The sequence below is a fragment of the Hemicordylus capensis genome, chromosome 6, assembly GCF_027244095.1.
Source record: "Hemicordylus capensis ecotype Gifberg chromosome 6, rHemCap1.1.pri, whole genome shotgun sequence".
Classification (NCBI taxonomy): Eukaryota; Metazoa; Chordata; class Lepidosauria; order Squamata; family Cordylidae; genus Hemicordylus; species Hemicordylus capensis.
In genome coordinates this window covers 129770227-129790129 of record NC_069662.1, presented here as the reverse complement: position 1 = coordinate 129790129, position 19903 = coordinate 129770227, and the positions used below count along the sequence as shown (strand labels likewise).

The 19903-nt window shown below is 45.6% G+C and overlaps 1 long non-coding RNA gene across 1 annotated transcript; it reads right to left on the bottom strand.

Moving 5' to 3' along the window:
• Positions 1 to 290: 290 nt before the first annotated feature.
• LOC128332151 (uncharacterized) lies at positions 291 to 15528 on the bottom strand. The gene is made up of 3 exons (XR_008310578.1): positions 15371 to 15528; positions 3023 to 3116; positions 291 to 484 (listed from the first exon to the last, which is right to left on the bottom strand). It is a non-coding gene; the product is annotated as an uncharacterized LOC128332151 (long non-coding RNA).
• Positions 15529 to 19903: the final 4375 nt, after the last annotated feature.

The window sequence follows — 19903 nt, the reverse complement described above, 5'->3', positions numbered from 1 at the left end:
AGAATATTAACATTATAGTGAACTCATGTTTTGCTTAACAAGAGGAAGGGCCATATGTTTGGTATGCTGAAGGTCCTAGATTCAATCCATGCAGGACTGGGAAGCACTCCAGTTTTCCCCAGCCTGGAGAACTTCTGCCAGATAATGTGGTAGACAATGCTTAGATAGATGGACCAATGGTCTGACTCAGTATAAGAGCTTCATATATGTTCAAGTCAGCTCACAGCAGTATTTTGGACCATACCTGTAATTCAAAGGTGAACCTGAACAGCACTGGAACAATACAATGCTTAGATTCAATTTTTTATTTATACAAAAAACCAAAAACAAAAAAATAGGACATGAATAATTGACAGTCTAGTATCTTGTCTTCCATTTTGACTTCCATATGCTTCAGTGTTCAATTTACAGTCCAACTGCAGATTGCAACATCAATGGAAGCTACGACGTTTCCATCTTGTAGCCATGTTTTTCTAATTCAGCTCTGTAAAGATAAACCATCCCACAAATGTGTTAAACCATCATACAAAATGCTAGATAACCTGGATTCTTTTTACATTAAACACATTATACACATCTTATATACGGCTAGTGTCTTTGGAGGAGGCTGTATATAATTTTTTTTTAACAAACAAACAAAACAAGCAAACCTCTTAAAACATTATTGTTCTTCCCACTAGTTGACATCCAGACTAATGCTGAGTTAGCACTAGAGAGGAGGAGTAATTTTTGCCAATCTCCCTTTTTTTGTGAAGCTACTTGTGACTCCTGAAAATATGTCCCTAAGGGTCACACAACCCTCAGGTACATATTTTAGGGAGGCACATGGCTCCTGAGGGAAGGATCAGTGAAAACGTGCCCTTTTCCTATCGCCACAGCACAGCTAGTCTATATGTCAGACACTGTTTCTATAAGAAAATTAATATTTTGATGGAGAGGCTATTTAAGAAAAGAATTTTTATTCAGCCTTATGTACTTTCACTTCTTCCTATTAATCCCAGTTACAGGTCAATATAGGAAAACCTCGGGATTCACGGGAGTTCTGTTCCCGGCCAGTGCTGCGGATACCAAAACCGCGAATATCGGGTAATTGGGGCTATGGAATAGCAGGGGTCAGGTTCCTAAGGGGGAGAAATTGGACTAAAATTGTGGTTTTTTAAAATAGAAATTGGCCGGAAAACGACCATAAATTGGGCGGAAATGGCTTCCCCTCCTCCATTTTGCCATTTAAAATAGCTGTGATGGTGGCAGAGGTAGGCACAGCAATGGGGAATGGGGCAGAGGCAGTGCATTTTACCTTCTAAAATTGCTGGAGGTGGGCACAGTAGCGGGGATTGCAGAGGAGGTGGCGGCAGTACATTTTTCCTTTAAAAATTGCTATGGGGGCAGCCGCAGCAGTGGAGATTGTGGCTGCAGTAGCAATGGGGACTCCTTCTCCCTCCAAGCCTGTCTTCCAACTGACCGTGTGGCTGGTCTGCATCCCATTTCGGGCCTCTCTGACCAAGCCATTTACTTGTAAAAGGGAATCCTTGCTGGATTCCCCTTTACAAGTATGGCCGTGGCTGAAAACCTGGATACGCAAGTCTTTTTTCTTTTTCTTTCGTGTATGCCAAGGTCTATACCTATTCCCTGACCGCGGATACACGAAACTGCAAGTACTGAAACCCGGGATAACAAGGTTTGCCTGCACAAGACTTGGATGCAGTAAAGGTGGACCTCGTTATCCACGAGGGTTAGGTTCTCGCCACACCAATGCGGATAACAAAACTGTGGATGTTGGGACATTAACTCAATGCAAATCCGGGTTTAGGTTCCCCCAGGGGTGGCAAGAAGGAGGCAAGAAAAGAGAAGGAGCACTGGTCTTTTCCTCCTGTGAAGGCGACATTCAGCACTGGCCTCTCCCTGCAGTGGGGCTTTCTCCTAAGCGCTGGCCCTTCTCCCTGCCAGGGTGTGCGCTAATGCAACAACCCCTGTAGAGTGGGGGCTGCCAGAGGGCCAATGGTTGCCCTGCACACTCTGGCCTCTCTCTCTTTTAAACTGCGGGATATGCAAAACCAAAAGTAATGGAACCATGGATAGTGAGGGTCTCCTGTAAACTGGAGTTTTGCTCCGTTCCCAGCTTCCTCCCCCACTGCCTCTGCCCTCGAGCCCTTTTCATCTCACTCAGCTTCTGAGACAGATCTGTGCTGCTTCTTCATATTCTATGTCAATAGTACATGCAGCTCCCCATAGCCCTTGCTTTGCAAAACTGCTTGCCCTTTTAAGTAAAGGGGGGACCCACATTGCCAAGTATGTGTCCAATGGAACAGAAATAAGTGTATGTGGTGGCAGAACAAGAGGTCTTAATCTGTACTGATAGGAAAACACATGAGCAACTGAAATATGGCTCATTCATTAAGTGCCACCTTGTACCCATGTTTATGCTTTTTGAATGTTGACTATTTTGTTGGTATGTACTGTAGAGCAATAATTTAAAGCCCCATAACTGACCTGAAACTTATTTCCAGACCAACTGTAAGCGACTACAAGAAGAATGATCTATTTAGCTAGAGATAGTCAGTTAATTAGCAGGTTTAACTGCTTAGAGGTGCCAGACCTTCAGTGCTGTCCTAATACTGGGTGCTCACAGCATGGCTAAGCTTTGGTAAAGTGGCATTATTGGATACTTAAACCTATGACTAACTCTTCTGTAATAACACAACACCACAACTATGTTGACAGCAGCTCTCCAAGATTTCAGAGAGGGGATTTCCCAGCTCTACCTGGAGATGCCAGGAACTGAACCTCAGACTTGAATGCAAGTTATGCTTTCTACCACTGAGCTACCAGCCCCTTCCCAAAATATCAGAAGGTAGCCTCCTAGTCTTTCCCGAGAACAGGGACAGAACTGGTCATCTTCCACTTCCGAAGAAAATGACTCCAGGTTAACCAGTCACCAGGCCAACTGAGCTTTAGTTTTAGGAGTTCTGGCCCGAGGTATTTCCCTTAACAAAGGTTCGTGTACTGAAAGCTTTCAAATGACCTTAGCTGATTGGAGAAATCATCTTCGACGTTGTCATCATCCCAGTTGTCCTCCCACACATGTGCATCTTCATCTTCATCTAAACCAGCCCAGTCTGAAAATAAGATGCAGAACACTTTTCTTTTATTCATAGCTCCATCAACATTGGGTAGGTAAAATGCTTCAATTCAAATGAAAGAGGCTTCATCCTCTTTTAACTTTTAAGGATCAAATTCACAGCAAGATGCAGTTTGAGTAATATTAACAACAGTTACATTAAAGAGACAAGGAATAAGTATTTGTTGCATCTACCCAGTGTTCCCTCTAACAGGGATTCCAAGATGTTGTTCACTGCAACTCCCAGCATTCCCAGGTACAACAGCCTTTGGCTGGGGATTATGGGAGTTGTAGTCCACAACATCTAGGAATCCCTGTTAGAGGGAACACTGCATCTACCCCTTTTCCCAGCATCTCTACACATTTTCTACGGAGGATAAAGCTCTTTCAGCGTGAACAGAGATATTTTAATGGTTAGGGCCTGGACTGGAGCCAAGAATCATGGTTTGTAAATGCATGATTGGAGTCAAATGACAAAAGCAGTTCACAGACTGATCGCCTCAAAAGGTCTGGCTGGTAATTTGTGGCTGCCGATATTCCAAATTTGTGAGGCTGAACAACTCTGTTCAAGGTGGAAGAAATGAGCAAGGTGAGCTAGTATCGGGCAAGACAGACAAGAAGACAGGGTGAGGAGACGAAGTAAAGAGATGAGAAAGGAGCAGACCAAATGCTGTCTGACCAAAGATCAGGTACTAGCCCAGGAAGCTAAAAACCAGGTAGGAGTCAATTAGAGAAAGCTGAGGGACCAGAGTTCTGGTTGTCTAGCAAGGCGCTAGAAGAGGTCAGTTCTTATGCCCACCTTCTGTCGCCATGGATCCTGCTTCAATACCAGCTGGGGCCATAACGATATTTCAAAACTTACATATGAATATTCGGTACAGACTTTTCTATTATTCCTGCAAACCAAATGGTGGCTTCAGGCTATTAAACTGTGTGCTTATGACAAAACGTATATACATTTTTCCTTACGGGGTTTAATAGCATTGGCATAAACAAGTGAGGGTTGACACACGACAGAGGCACATCTTTTCTACTCCTGTCCTGAAGATCCTAAAAGCTACCAGATGGGTCTTCTAGCTAGGTTTGTTAATTCTAGGATTACCACAGTAACATTGGTCTATGAAATATATTTCTGGCCTCTAGAACTCCAATTGGGCGGCTGGGGGGCAGGGAGATGAACCAGCCTCACTTGCAAAATATTATAAGATTTGGATGCAATAACACAATTACTGTACAATGACAGTTCACTAGGCTTGGAGCCAAAGTATTGTAAACTTCAACTTGTTGCTGGTGTTTCTGAGAGACACAACCAGAGAGCATTCCAGGATACAAAAATTCTAGTTTACTATAGAGCGCACTGAACCATAATCCTTCAAGTTCAAAATGTATGGAGTTTTTGGTGATCTCTGATGACCCCACACACTCACAGGGCCAGCACACAGGTAACTCACACTCCCTAGCAGCGTTCTCTCTAATTTTTTTCATCTGTGTGCGGAATGAGTTTGGTTCTGAGGAGAAGTATCAAGGCAGTGTATGCGCATGTGCATTCAGAATGGGGCCCTCCTAATTCAACTTGAGCGGGGACTAAAATTAACTGAAGGGACACCAAAAAACTTGTGAGTGCGTGCACATGCACATGCCTTAGAGGGAACACTGCTCCCTAGTAATCATTTATTTATTGATTTGATTTGATTTGATTTGATTGCTATACCACCCTTCCAAAAATGGCTCAGAATGGTTTACACAGAGAAATAATAAATAAATAAGATGGATCCCTGTCCCCAAAGGGCTCACAATCTAAAATCATGGTGAGCAGATCCGGAGCAAGCCATGGGATATATACAATAGCCTCTTTGCAGTCCTTTCCCTTATGCAACACAACCATAGTTAAAGAATTGGGTGGCACAAAGTGCCCATAGTAGTAGTAGTAGTTTTATTGCAGCCATAGGCCAAACAAAAACAAAGGTGATAACAACACAGCTGTTCAGAATTACAATAAGTGGAATAAATATAACAATACATACAGGTAAGACTAAAACTACCACAAGATCAAACTTATAAAAGACCATGGCGGGATGTCTGTCTCGTCGCCCCATCAATAAATTTGGCTACCACTTTGGTGCCCATAGATCTAACCAAGCCTTCTTTTAAACCAGAACCTAAAACTCAATTCAAACAGCAGTTTCAGACTCTAATTTAAGGCAACCTCTGGTTAGTTAATGAACTATTAGCCATCCAATCAAAAGCACTCTCCTCCCTCCCCTTCTGCAACAGACTCATCGTGATCATAGGAACATAGGAAACTGCCATATTCTGAGTCAGACCACTGGTCCATCTAGCTCAGTATTGTCTTCACAGACTGGCAGTGGCTTCTCCAAGGTTGCAGGCAGGAATCTCTCTCAGCCCTATCTTGGAGAAGCCAGGGAGGGAACTTGGAACCTAGATGCTCTTCTCAGAGCAGTTCCATCCCCTGAGGGGAATATCTTACAGTGCTCACATGTGGTCTTCCATTCAAATGCAACCAGGATGGACTCTGCTTAGCTAAGGGGACACATCATGCTTGCTACCACAAGACCAGCTCTCCTCTCCTATTAGATCATCATGCTAATGATCTAATGAACTATTCAACTATGGTTAAACGGAAGTGGCAAGAATTTGAGAGTGAGAATATGCATCCTGGGGCTCATTCCCGATCTGCTAACTGCAACCAGCAGGAAAGTAGTGTTATGTCTGCATTGGCCAAAGGAAACAATGCAAGGATAAGACCAAAGATATGAAAATATCTTAAGCAGACCTATATTAATTATTTCACCTGAAGATTGGTATTATTTTGGCGGTAACCAACAAGCCAGTTACGCCAGAGTTCGTAAACTTATACTGCCTTTGATTCAGGGAATGACATTTATCTCATGACATTTTATTATTTTAAATAAAGAGTTTAGGAGTGTAGCTTAATCCTGCAAACCTATTCATACATGTTTGGAAGTAGAGCTGGAAGAATCCTGGGCAGCTGGAAACTTCATGCTGGTATCTAGTTAGGTCGGTGGGAATTACTGCTTAATCATGTTTAACAAGAGAGGTGCGCACCTGCTTACATTCTACAACTCCACTTAGCTGAGCTATTAACTGCTCTACTTACAAATGTCCATTACTATCATGTTAATGAACACAAGTCAGTAGAAACAATTAATGAAATGCACTATCTCAAGGGGTTCCAACAGCGGGTAGTACCCGTAAGGTTATTTGAAGCACCGGGTGGGGGTGTGCATGGCATGGACGTTGGCCATTTGTGCGGCGACACTGACTGGGGCTACAGGGAGGCACGCTGCAGCCCCAGTCAACCACTTTTTGCAAGAACGCCGGGGGGGGGGGGGAGGCGGAGCGAGGGGTTGCAGGTAGGTAGCACCTCCCCTTCCCCTTAAAGAACCCCCCCACCCTCCAAACTGGCTCAAATACCAGTTGACAGAACTGGTTCAGCACTCCTAGAATGGAGTGCAGAACAGTACTGTGCACAACATGTACCTTAGAGTCAATGCAAGTCACTAATTGGAGTAGCCTGCCTCATAATTTTGGTGCATGCATGGGCACGCGCACACATGCACGCACACCCCTCTACCTACCTCTGTGAGGGTACCTGAACTGAACGTCTGCAGCAGAAGGGGTACACTTGTTTAAAAAGGAACATTGGGTCTTACCTGTGAAGGGTCCTTTTTCACCGTAATGGGAGCACATCCTTCAGTTAGGGTACTTCCTTTATGCTAACAGAGTCAACAGGAAGTTGTCACAGCAAAGTTTTCCTGGAGGCTAGGATGAGTGCTAATCCCCAGTTCCAACTGTCGTGCTGAAGGATGCTGTGAACAACTATGGCGAGAGAGAGCTCTGTTTTGAGATTAATATTAAGCATAAATTTTAGAAGTTGGAAATAGATTGGACTCACCCACTACCAACAGATGCGCCCATCCGCCTGACATTGTCAGAACCCCTTTTTTAAAAATGAGAACTCTCTGTTCCTTCTGGAACGATAATATCTACTAATTATATTGACTAATCTCTATTAAAATTCTTAACATTCATAACTCGTAACAATGTTATCTAATCTCTACTATCTTTCCTAACTCTAAAGCATCTATATGTTACTCAACATCTATGTTCCTACAAATATATATCTCAATATATATCAGTGTTGTTTCCATTAGTAATGCCTTCCTTGATATTATTATTATTGATCTTCTGCAGGTCGGGCCGGATGGGCTCCGATTACGGTGAAAAAGGACCCTTCACAGGTAAGACCCAATGTTCCTTTTCCCACCGTAATCGGAGCCCATCCTTCAGTTAGGGACAAACCCAAGCAGAATGAATAGTAAGTACTGTCAGTCTGGGTGGGTCGCAGAAGTCTGGAAGTGTACTAGACCACCTGCTGAAGAACAGTCCAACCGAAAGCCGCCTGCTCCTCATGGAAGGCTGAGATCTTGTAATGTCTTATGAACGGGGTGACCAAAGTCCAGGTAGCTGCCTGACAGATAGTCTGAAGCGATGCTCTGGCTGAGAAGGCTGCTGAGGTGGCTGCACTCCTCGTGGAGTGTGCTGTAATGCCTCGTGGGACTGGGATCTCCAAGGTGTTGTAGGCCAGTATGATGGTGTCTCTTATCCATCTCGCCAAGGTGGCCTTTGACACTTTATTTCCCATAGTTGATGGATTGTAGGATACAAATAGGGACTCCGTCTTGCGGAAAGTCCTTGTCTTCCTTATATATCTGCGCAGAGCCCTCCTGACGTCCAGGGAGTGCTAGGATCTCTCCCTTGGATGTGATGGTTTGGGGGAGGAAGTATTACCGGCTGCGACCTGTGGAAAACAGAGTTTACCTTGGGTAAGAATGTTGGGTCTAGGTAAGAGACCACCTCCTCCTCCTGAAAGACGCACAGTTCCTTTCGTACTGAAAGGGCGCTAAGTTCTGACACCCTGCGCGCAGAAGTAATTGCCACCAGGAATAGTACTTTGCCTGTGAGTACTCTGAGGGATGCCTCTTTCATGGGTTCAAATTGAGATCTTGTGAGTGCGTTAAGGACCTTGTTCAGGTCCCATGATGGAAATCTTGGTAGTGGTGGAGGGGCCAAGTTTGAGGCCCCTCTCAGGAAACGCCTAATGTGCGGGTGAAGACGAATTGAGCCTTTAGAATTTAGTTCGAGTATGGATGCCAGAGCTGAGGTTTGCCTTCGAAGGGTGCTAGCCCTCAGCCCCTGGTCCAGACCCTCTTGTAGGAACCAGAGTACGTCCTGCACCTTTGCTGCAGTGGGTGGAATCTCTTTTCTTCTGCACCATAGCGAAAAAGCCCTCCAGGTGGTCTGGTAAATTCTATTGCTGGATGTCCTTCTGGAGGCCAGGATCATCGTCTGTACCTTGTGCTTGTACCCTAGGGCTGCTAGTGCTTCCTGCTCAACGTCCAGGCATAGAGTTGGAGCCATTCCGGGTCGGGGTGGAGGACAGGACCCTGGGATAGCAGATCTGGTCTCCTTGGGAGCGGCCAGGGTGGCTGTACTGACATTACTAGTAGGTCGGCGAACAGTGCATCTGTCGTGAATACTCTTCGTGAATAATCTTCGTGAACACTCTGGGAGCCGAGGACAGGCCAAAGGGCATCGCCCTGTATTGGTATTCCTGGTTGTTGAAGGCAAATCTGAGAAATCGCCGGTGTTGTGGGTGGATAGGAATGTGGAGGTAAGCCTCTGATAGGTCTACTGATGCCAAGAATTCCTGGCTTCTTACCACCTCTTTGATTGTCCTGAGGGACTCCATCCTGAACGTGCGTTTCCTTATGCATTGGTTCAGAGGCCTTAGGTTTAGGACTGCTCTCCACAAACCATCCTTCTTGGGGACCAAGAACAGCAGTGAGTATACGCCGCGCCCAGACTCTGTCGCTGGCACTTGTTCTATTGCCCCGATCAGGGGGAGGTGGTGTTGGGCCTGTGCCATCCGTTGTCTCTTTTCCAGATCCTTGGGAAGAGGTGTGAGACGAAAACTGTCGGGGTGTGTGGATGAAAACTCCAGCGAAAGGCCGTGACCGACCGTCCGGAGAACCCACTGGTCGGAGGCGGCCGTGGCCCAGGCTTCTTGGAATAACTGAAGCCTGCCTCCGACTGGTGAGGCGTCATTGCTTGCGCTGTTGGAAGGAGGATGATCTTAATTGCTTGTTGAAAGGTTGGTGAGCCACCCCCCCTCCCCGTCGCTGTTGCCATTGGGCATGGCTGGCTGATCGTTGGTTGTGCTGACGATAGTCACGAAAGGGGCCGGCTGATGAGACGCTGGACTTTCTGAAAAAAGGGCAAAAATTTTGTGCCTGTCCCCCCCCCGTCCTGAATGGTCTCTGACTTTCCATTCTTGCAGAGAGCATCACCTTCTTCTTATCCTTGGTGTCTACTAATATGGGTTCGAGCGAATCCCCAAACAACTTTGCCCCTTTAAAGGGGGTTGAGGCCAAATTGAGTTTGGACTTGGACTCTACCTTCCAGTGCTTCAGCCACAGGCAGCGTCGGACCACCACCGCCGATACCATGGCTCTTGAAGCTTGCTGGATGCAGTCCAGACTGGAATCTGCCATGAACGCAGCTGCCTTAGCCATTTTGTTGATGCCTTGCCATAATTTGGTATTCTCGGGTGGAACCATCTTGACCAGTTCCTTGGCCCAAAGAACAGATGCCCTGGCGAAGATAGAATTCACCACGGCTGCTCTAACTACATCGGCTGAGGCCTCGTGAGCCTTTTTTAAAAGGGACTCACACTTCTTGTCCTCAGGGACCTTCTTGTTCATCTCCTTCTTTACTAAGTATGGTCCACGACGCCAGTTGCATGATCGGGGAGTCCACCACTGGCGGGGCTAGAAAGGATGACACCTCCTGTGGAAGCGTGTAGAGCTTGTTATAAAACTGGACCTGTGGGAGAAGGGTGTGTTCCATTCAGTCGTAAGAGTGGACAAGAACAATTGGGGGAAAGGAATTATAGGTGCAGGATTGGAGGTAGAAGGGAAGACCTCCTGGTCCGGCTCCTGCCCCACCTCTGGGGTCTCCGGTGGGGAAACCACATTAATGGTGCAGTGTGCCTTTGCCAGCAGAACCTCAAAATCCGAGTAAATAGGTGGGTCGAACTTGCTGCCTGCTGGGGCAGCTCTCCCTCCTCAGAAATATCTCCTTCCTCTGTCCCAGTGATCTGGGCTGTCCGGTCCCTGAGGGGATGGGGGTACAACCAGGTTGCCCCCCAGGTCCCTGTGGGGTTGGTAGGGCTTTCCTCCTGAGCCCTGTGGGGCTGGAACAGCAGGGGTGACAGGTTGAAGCTTTGGGGATGGCCTTTTTGGAGGATATACTCAGCTTCCGAGGAAGAGGTTGAGGGAGAATGGTAACGCTTCCTCTTTCTGGCTATGAGTGCCCTGGGGACAAAACGGCCCCATTCTCCCTCAGGGATGGGCCCCCTGAAAATTACAGAATCTGGGGAGGATGATGAGTCTCTGCTATGTCCCGCTCTAGTAGGGGGTGGGGGCATTCCCACCTCCATAGCCAAGGCAGGGAACAGCGTTTTAAACTCCTTGGCTATGAAGCCCCTCAGCCACGTGGCCCCTTCCTCTGTAATAGATGGTTCTGCACCTCCCTGCCCCAGTGGAGGGTTACTCACGAGTAATGGTGAGTTGGACTCCTGGGCATCCACCTGTCGGGCTTCTGTGGAGGTAGCCATGGTGTTTCCATCCCGGGCTCCATTGCCCTGGATCGCCACCGAAGTGGTCGCAGGCGGTAACGATGCACCCGTCTCGGCGTCAGCCCCCTTCCTCAGTTGCTCCGCTCCCTGGTGAGCCAGTAGCCTTGGGGACAGAATCCGCCGAGGCTGCCACTGCTGGCAGACCACCTGCAACAGCAGGCATTCGCTCAGCCACGCGATCAGCGGCTTTGTAGCTTTCCGGCGGCTTCTGGCAGTCTTTGGCTGCTCCGCTGCCCGCCGCTCTCTCTTTTTCTTCTTTGACTTTGTTTGCGGTGTGGCATCGGCCCCCGTGGAAAGGGTGGCGCATTGAGCTGTGTTCTGCTGCCCTGCTCCGGAGCTCGCCCCTGTTATAAGGGTGGCGCTTGCATTCATCTCCCCCTCCGACAAGGATGCCAAGATGGCGTTGGCGGCATGAGTGCGCTCCATTGGCTGGGGTTGCTGGACAGGGGGTGGGGTAAAAGGGCGGCAGAGGCGTAACTAGGGAAAACGGCGCCCGGGGCAAGCACTGAAATGGCGCCCCCCCCCCCCTGCGCCCCCCCCAACATACTACATTATACTTAGGTTTTTCGTCACAAGCGCCCGCTGCCGCCAAGCCAGGCCACTGACTGGCCGCCAGGCGCCAGCAAAGCAATGGGGGGGGGCGCAGGTGGCACGGAAGGGACCGCTCATGGGGAAGGGGGCACCAACGCGCTCCCTTGACTGCTGCAGCGCTGCTGCACTGAGCAGGAAACATTTGTATTAACAAAAAAATTTAAATTTTTTTTAAAAAAATGGTCATGGCGGCGCCCCCCATGTGACCAGAAAAGATGGCACCCGGGGCACGTGCCCCCCCTGCCCCCCCTATAGTTACGCCTCTGAAGGGCGGGAGATTCCAAGCTGCGAGGGGGTTAGCAAAGGAGACAGGTTGTAGCTGGATAAGGAGCTGTTTGAGCGGAGACCGACAGAGCAGTATAAGGAGAAAAGCAAGGAAACAGAGAAACAAAAGAATGGAGTTTAGTGGAGCTCTCTCTCTACTGCCGATCCTGAAGGCGACAGGAAAGGAACTGGGGATTAGCACTCATCCTAGCCTCCAGGAAAACTTTGCTGTGACAACTTCCTGTCGACTCTGTTAGCATAAAGGAAGTACCCTAACTGAAGGATGGGCTCCAATTACGGTGGGAAAAGGTTGGGAACTCCTGCACTAACTTATTTCAGATCACAATATTCACTGTTCAACTTCAACTTTGTTGACAGAACTGAAGACAGGAATACAATACACAACTAAAGAGGAAACATTTATTTCCAGTAATGCCGGCGTCACCCACTAGCCTTCAAACATACTTGTGCATCAGTTACTGAATGGATAAGGATAACTAGTACTCTTGTACATCAAACAATGCTTTCTTGGAAGCAATTCCATTGATTTTAAAGTGAGACTTTCTCAAGTAAAGGTGTACTGGCTTGGGGTGACAGACATCCTCACTGTATGCCAAATGACCGGAAGCTTCTGTACACCAGAAGTGCATTCAATGGTGGCAAGATTTTCTTAAAAAGCTTGGGGGCATCTCATGAAGTAGAACTATTCCTGATAAAAAGGAAAAAGCTTTCCCTTCTCTCTCTCAAAAACTCCAGTCCAACAGTTGTTTGGAACAGAGTTTTATGCAACTTCTAGAATGCTTAAACATTAGTTGGTCCAAGAATGCCATCAACTCACTTGCTCACTGTGTTCCTTACTTATTAAGCTTGCTGCACTAGAATCAGAAGACAGACAGACATCTTCACACAAAAATGGGCATAAAGCAGCATATAACCATGCTCAGTCACACAGCTTAAGGATGTCATTTACACATTGGTATATACCATGTGAAATTATCATCCAGTTGTATTACTTTCCATTGAGCCAATAAAACGAGAAATTATAGTCTTGCAGTGATTTGGACATATTATATCAATGTTTTTGTGAATTTTATACAATGTACCAGAACCACATTAAGTGGCGCAGCAGATAAATGTTTGACTAACAAGCAGAAGATTGCCGGTTCGAATCCCCACTAGTATGTTTCCCAAACTATGGGAAACATCTAGATCGGGCAGCAGCAATATAGGAAGATGCGGAAAGGCATAATCTCATACTGCACAGGAGGAGGCAGTGGTAAACACCTCCTGTATTCTACCAAAGAAAACCACAGGGCTCTGTGGACGCCAGGAGTTGAAATCGACTCGATGGCACACTTTAACTTACCAGAACTAGCAAACTCCTACAACTACAGTATATCTGTAGCATTTGTAAGACTTATTAAGCATGGTTTGTCCATTGCTTTCATGCCTTCAAGTAACTTATTGTTCATACCTCTTGAAGACTGCATGAACGTATTTGGAAAAATGATGAATAATACAAATGTCAGAAGAATATAAGGAACACTGCAGCACAATGGAATGCTTAACAAGAACAAATCCATTTCAGATGACTGAGTCTGAATGGCAACAACACATTCACTCCTGAAACACAGAGTACTGTAATAAAATATTCTCTTTACAGTGTGATTCCCCATATATCGATATAATTTTACACTCATCTATCACTGGCAAGAACACTAAAAAGTGTACCTTTTAGATACATAAAGTATGTTAAGTTTAGACAAAGAAAAATGATTAAGTCAACATTCAATTATTTTAAGATCATATGTAAAGCAATTGTACCAAATGTTCATTGACACCAGTAGTAATAGAACATTTGGTTAATCAGAGTCTTGAAACAGATTCTCAAATAGACATCCATTTGAGAAAGTTATGCTTAAAAAACTGGGCAGATTTTAGTGAATGAGATCTAGATCCATTAAAATAAGTGCCATTGATTTCAGTGATATATGCCCTACACAGTTTTGCAGAAAGCACTCAGAACTATGACATGAAGGTCAGATACAAATAAGACAGGGAACATTAAAGTATAAATTATATTAAATATTATTTAAGACTCTCTCAAGCAAAGTACTTTCATATGCAGTCTGATACTATGCATGCTTGTATGCCCGGGTTTTTTAAAAGTGTACATAGGATTAGAGCCTAAAATACATCTCAGCTATTATTAAATCAGTCACAGTCACAAGCATCTCTCACACACTTAGAAATGAGCACCCCCCCACCTAGTTACTTCTTGATCATGAACAAATAAGATATATTTGCTGTATTAAAAACAAACACCCCACAACAATGTATAGTTTAAAGAAGTTTCTAGCAAGTCTGTTAAAGTTACTCAAACATAATGGGAATATCATACAATTAAATATCCAGAAAAGTTGTTTAGGGTCATTCAGGAACCATTGATCCTAGAGTCTTAAGATGATATTTACACTAAAACCACTTATTAGGGAGTAAGCCCCACTGAGCTTCCTTTGTAGTGAACAAGAAGGGAACACTGTATATTCATGAGATATACTCATGAATATACAGTATATTCACTGTATATTCATGAGGTGTGAGACTAATGCAGCAAACTCAAGCACAATTACTTGGAAAGAAGTCCTACTGAAATCAACAGGGCTTACTTTCTAAGTAAACATGATTACTGAGTAAGTTAGTAGGTTCTTTTGAATACATGCCAAGAATAATTAAACAACAGTTAGCTACCTGATGCTTAGTGCACATTTTACCTGCCCTTGCTTACATCCCATCAATTCAGCTAATCAAAAATAAAATGGCTTTTATATGGATATTAAGCAGTCGGAAGATCTTTCTCCTGCCAAGTATATATCTCCTGCCAAGTAAAATATCAGGTTGTTCACCTTTTTAAAGCCCAAAAGGTACAACTGAAACGTGCTAAGATACACTTTCAACCCAGACCTCTCTGTATTCCAGAGATGGCAGCTTTGCTTGCCTGTTTTGCTATGCTACCAAAACCAAAAGTGGGCTCCAAGTCTACAAAAGCGTTGGCCACCAGTAGATGTACTGATCTTTCCAGGGCCACAGCTCTCCTCTCTAAGTCTCAGACTCAAAACTCTACTCATCCAGACTCCTGTCTTGTTCTAATTAGACGGCTCATTTCGAAATACAGAACCACCCCTCCCTGCGCCGAATAGGGCTGCTTCGAAAGCGGGCAGAGAGCACTGCAGCATTTCGAGTCCCAAAGCGACACCCCACTCCCGGGTGCTGAGAAGTTGCCGCACAGTTCGGGATGCAGCCCACAGTGGCCTGGAGCCTCTAGGAATGGGCCTCCATCTCCAGGTGGCCACGGAAAGTAAAAACACCGGGGGAGGAGGAAGGAAGAGAGCCTCTCCGGGAATAGCTTCAGCCAGCGCTGGCTGACTCAGTTAGAAGTGCTGCTGGCACCGACTTAAGCATCCTTACCCCGAAGCAAGCCCCCCTGAGGCTCTCGCCCTCCCACGTTCACTGGGCGGATGGGTGGGCTCACAGGGCCTACTACTCCTGCGCCTGTAAATACACCCCACATCCCGGCCAATGCACAGTCATGCTGCTCCAGGCCGCCCGCCATGCACTGCTCCCCTATATCCTCTCCCCGCCTTCCTCCAACTTACCTTCAGCCGGGAACTCCTCGAACTCGTCGTCTTCCTCCAAAAGCCCCAAATCGACGGGCTGCTTCTTCTCCGACATCATCGGGCTCGGCCTAGCTCCCGCCGCTCTAGAGTCCTCCAGAGTCCGGCTCTACTGTTCCCCGCTGGGAATGACGGGATAGTGACGGAATCGGCAAGCGGAGGGTTCAGCAAAGGACGCATGCGCCCTTGCAACGCGAATCGGTCGCTCTGGCCGCCAACGCGGCTGCTCAGGAGCACGCCGCTTCTCTCCCCTCCCCCGGCCCCATTTTTCCTTCCCACTCTGGTTCCTTCTTGCCGCATTTTCTATGGTTCTAGTTTGTGCGGGTTGGTAACATTGGAGGATGTTCGCAAGAGAGGCGTTAAGCGCTTTGTTTTGGAAAGCAGAAAAGTGGGCTAAATGAGCCAGGATTTGAAAGAGGGCGAATTATAAAAGCATGCCACCAGGGGTACAGAATGAAAACTATTGACCTGTTCTGTGCAGCCTAAATAAATATTCTTATTGATTATTGTATGCATTAGAATCGCTTATAGCCCGGCTTTTAACTCGGCGAGTTTACAAGGCGGCTTCCAAAATTATAAATAAGTATTACAATCCTAAAAACACAATGTATAATAGATCATAAAAGGCCTTCAACATTTTCAAACCCAGGTCCCAACTGCATGTTCCAAACTGCAACATGGGGCTCACTTACAGTGGGTTAGTCAGGGTTTCCTTCCTCCTTCTCTTCCATCCAGGGGAGACATTTTTAGCTTACTCTGCTCTTTGTATGTGTAACTGTGTCTGTATCTATGTGTATTAATTGTATTTATTGTTAGATATTTATACCGCCTTTCATCAAAACAATCTCAAGGCAGCTTACAAAACATTTAAAACATTGTAAAAATATAAAACAGTTACACAATAAAATATTAAATTGGGATATACAAAATCTAATTAAAAGTTTAAAAAACAATGTATACATTTCTATGTTGTTTATATATTTATATGTTATATGTACATGTCTGTCCCTATCAACTTCATAATGGCTGGACTGATTTGGATCAAATTTGGTACAGTTGTAATGACGCATAAAGGAAAGGAAAGATTGCAAAATGACACACAGGGACACCTCAATGGCACAGTTTGTGTTATGTCATTCACCCTAATTCAAGATGGCAGATGCATGAACATTTGGGGTGGAAGTGGGCTAACTTGTGAAGAGGATAATTATCAGTTAAGATTATAGTGGAAGGAAAGTAGGTAGATTAGTTCTTACCCAAACTTCTTGTCTTACTATTTTCAAAGTCCTGTATTTCAAATGCTCACAAAATGGTTTCATACAAACGTTTGTGATGTAACGCTGCTTTAGAAATTACCATTGGCGGTAAGTGGAGATTTGGTAGTTTGGAGGCTTCATGTGGTACTGCTACTGTTGCTAACACAGTCCTGCCACAACTTGGAAATCAAGGGGAAGCAAGGCTTTGGAGCAGGTTTCTCTCCATGTGACCAGAGACCGGGAGACTCTTTACAGTTGCAGCCACCATGTGGTATGTCTCTAAGCATCCACCATAATTGAATGTTTGTACTACTGTTTGGGATTACTCTTTCATGGAAAACACACATCCAAAGTATATGCTGGTAAAATAGAGTCTAGTGAAATTTATTTTATTTTTATACTCCATATTTCAACAAAATTCGGCTTCCAAAACAGCATAGAGTTAAGTAAGCTGTTAAGTGTTACATAAACATAAAGCTACAATATTAGTAACATATGGTGAGCATATGGTCATCTCTTTTGACCCTGACAGTTGCAGCTAACACTCCAAGTTCCAGCCGCAGATGGACTCAGACTACTTGATAGAAGATATACCTGCCCGGAGCCATTCTGTTGATCTTCAGAGTCTTTTGGTCCCCAGCAGTTGGTGATAACAGTCCAAGTCCCAGACTCTTCCCTCCAGAAGGAGCTGCAGATTGACTAAAGAGTTGGCTAGTGGGAAAGATGCCAGACCAGGGGCATAGGGACAATTGAGCAAGGGGGAACAACTGTCCCTCAGCTGCCAGGGTCTGGGGCCCCCGCTAAGGCATCTCTCGCCTTCAGCCAGGGCACCCACTCGCCCCTTCCCCCACCCAGATGGCAAATGAAGCACTCACCAGCTGGGAGCATGGGGCACGCCCTTCTCCTCTGTCAGTGTTTCACTGAAATGCTGGCTGCCTGGCTGGGCTGGGGGGGGGGGGGACTCAGCCAGTCAGTGTTTCAGTTCTGCACGGAGGCAGGGAAAGTAACTCCCAGCCAGCGATTCAATGAACCACTAACTGGGGAAAAGCTGCAGGGGCTGACGGGCCCCGTCCCCAGTATTGGCCACACACCCTGTGTCTGATGTCAGATGCAGGGGGTGTGGCTTGGGGTGCATGCATAATTAGAAATCAAAAGGGGTGGGGCAGCCACTGGCCACAGGCAAGCTCCCTAGGCCCCTGTGCCAGACCATTGAAGCAGCCCTTCCATTGATGTGCATCTTGCTCCGGAAAGAAAGACATCTTGTGACATCTTGTGAACATGTTGTTGATGGGGATGCCCCTTCCTCATCCCCCTTGTTATGCTTATCTGAGCCCTGTTTAACTGGCTGGAAGTGTATTTTGAAGTAAAGAGGAATGCACATTTGTATCTGTGGTCTCCAGTAATTATGTGTGACTATTTGCGCCTAACCACAGCTATATACAATCATAGTGTCTTTTGTATAATCCTATTATACAGGTACTTGCCTCACTCATATTAAAGGGGGGAAAGATAGACAGACAGACAGTCAGACATGCAAATGTTGGCTTTAATGTTTCAGGAGCTGCCTCATCAGAAAGTCCAGTAAATAATATCTTGTTTTATGTACCACAATGTCGTTACATTACAGACATGACTATTTTTATTTTCTGCAATCAACTTGCCTCTTCTGAATCCATGCAAGAGGTTAGATACCAAAGAGGTCATCAAATGTCATATATATCTATAACTGTACCACTCTCACTTTTCTTAAATGTATTCTACAGTTACAAAACCAGAGGGCAACTGATTGGATTTGGTGAACTACCTACTTGTGCTACCTGCAGGGAGCGAGATTTATCACCTTGAGATGAAGTTGGATTCTGCAGGAGCTTGTTGAATTGGAGCACTGGCTAGCACCATTAGAGGCTATTTTGTGACAACTTTCTCACTATATTTGCAGTCGCTAAAAACTAAAGCCAGCTACTGAGTCAAATGAAGCTGGTCGTATAACACCATACAGAAACACATCTTGTATTATGGTAAGGGACAATGTTGCTTGTTTGTGCATTTAATTCCTTGTTAGGATTCTGTTTCACTTATTAAATAGAATAGGACCTAATGGCTGATAACCACACAGGACTAAATCCTTAAACAGGAATTATAGCAACTGAGTATTCTGAGAATCAAATGGTTTCCGATGCAAAAAAACCTGAAAGGTTACATCTGTGAACAAGCACACAGCATTTAAAGAGGACTGTAAAGTCACATTTATTCAAGTTTGTTTTATATTCTGCTGGTGATTCAAGTAACACAGAGTTCAGCATGTACGTGGTAGAACACGTCTGTACCTGTGGAGGCTCTGATGTGTTCTCGCTAGGCAGTTCCTTTCCTTGCTTTATAACAGCACTGCCAGGTTGCTGGTTCTTTCCCCTGAACACTGAGAGGCTGATTCATGAGTCAATGACTTGCACAGCTGGCTTGCACTGTGCCCTAGATTTGCGGGGGGGGGGATGTGCAAAACCCACAGTGGGAATGTACATGAAGTCCAGCTCAGGCTTGTTTCAGGATGTTCTGTGCATGAGCAGAGGTTAGGCAATAGTAGAAAAGGAAATTTGGGCACATTTCCACTAATCATTTTATCCTTTATCAGAATTGAATCACTGTGGCCAGATGTTTGTTTTAAGACAGGGGTGGGCAACGTTGGCTCTCCCCAGCTGCTGTAGAATTATAACTCCCATCATCCCCAGTTGGGGATGCTGGGAGTTATAGTTCCATACCAGCTGGGGCGTTATAGTTCAACACCAGCTGAGCCAACATTGCCTACCCCATTTTAAGATATAGCGCAATCAAGGATGAGCTTCACAGTACCCTTGATTCTGCTGCTGCTTAATATAATATTACTTCCAAGGAGGTGATTTCAAAGAGTGTGGTAAAGTGGATACATTACAGTGCTGAACCTGGACCTGAGAAATTTGAGTTGTTATCTTCATTCCAAAAATGTGTTGGTTGACAATGGCTATGTCATTGCCTCTCAGTCCTAAAGCTTATGCAAGTCCTAATGCTATGCATGCTTATTCAGAAATAGATCCCACTGTGTTCAGTGCAGCTTACTCCCAATACACCCGAGGCTGCAAGCCTATGTTACCTGGAAGTAAATCTCAGTGAACTCAATGGGACCTGCTAATGAGAAGACATGCATTGCAGGTTGTTTCATTTCTAATCTGTAAAATCAGATGTATCTCACAAATTTGTTCTGTGATGAAAATGCCAGGGCTATAAA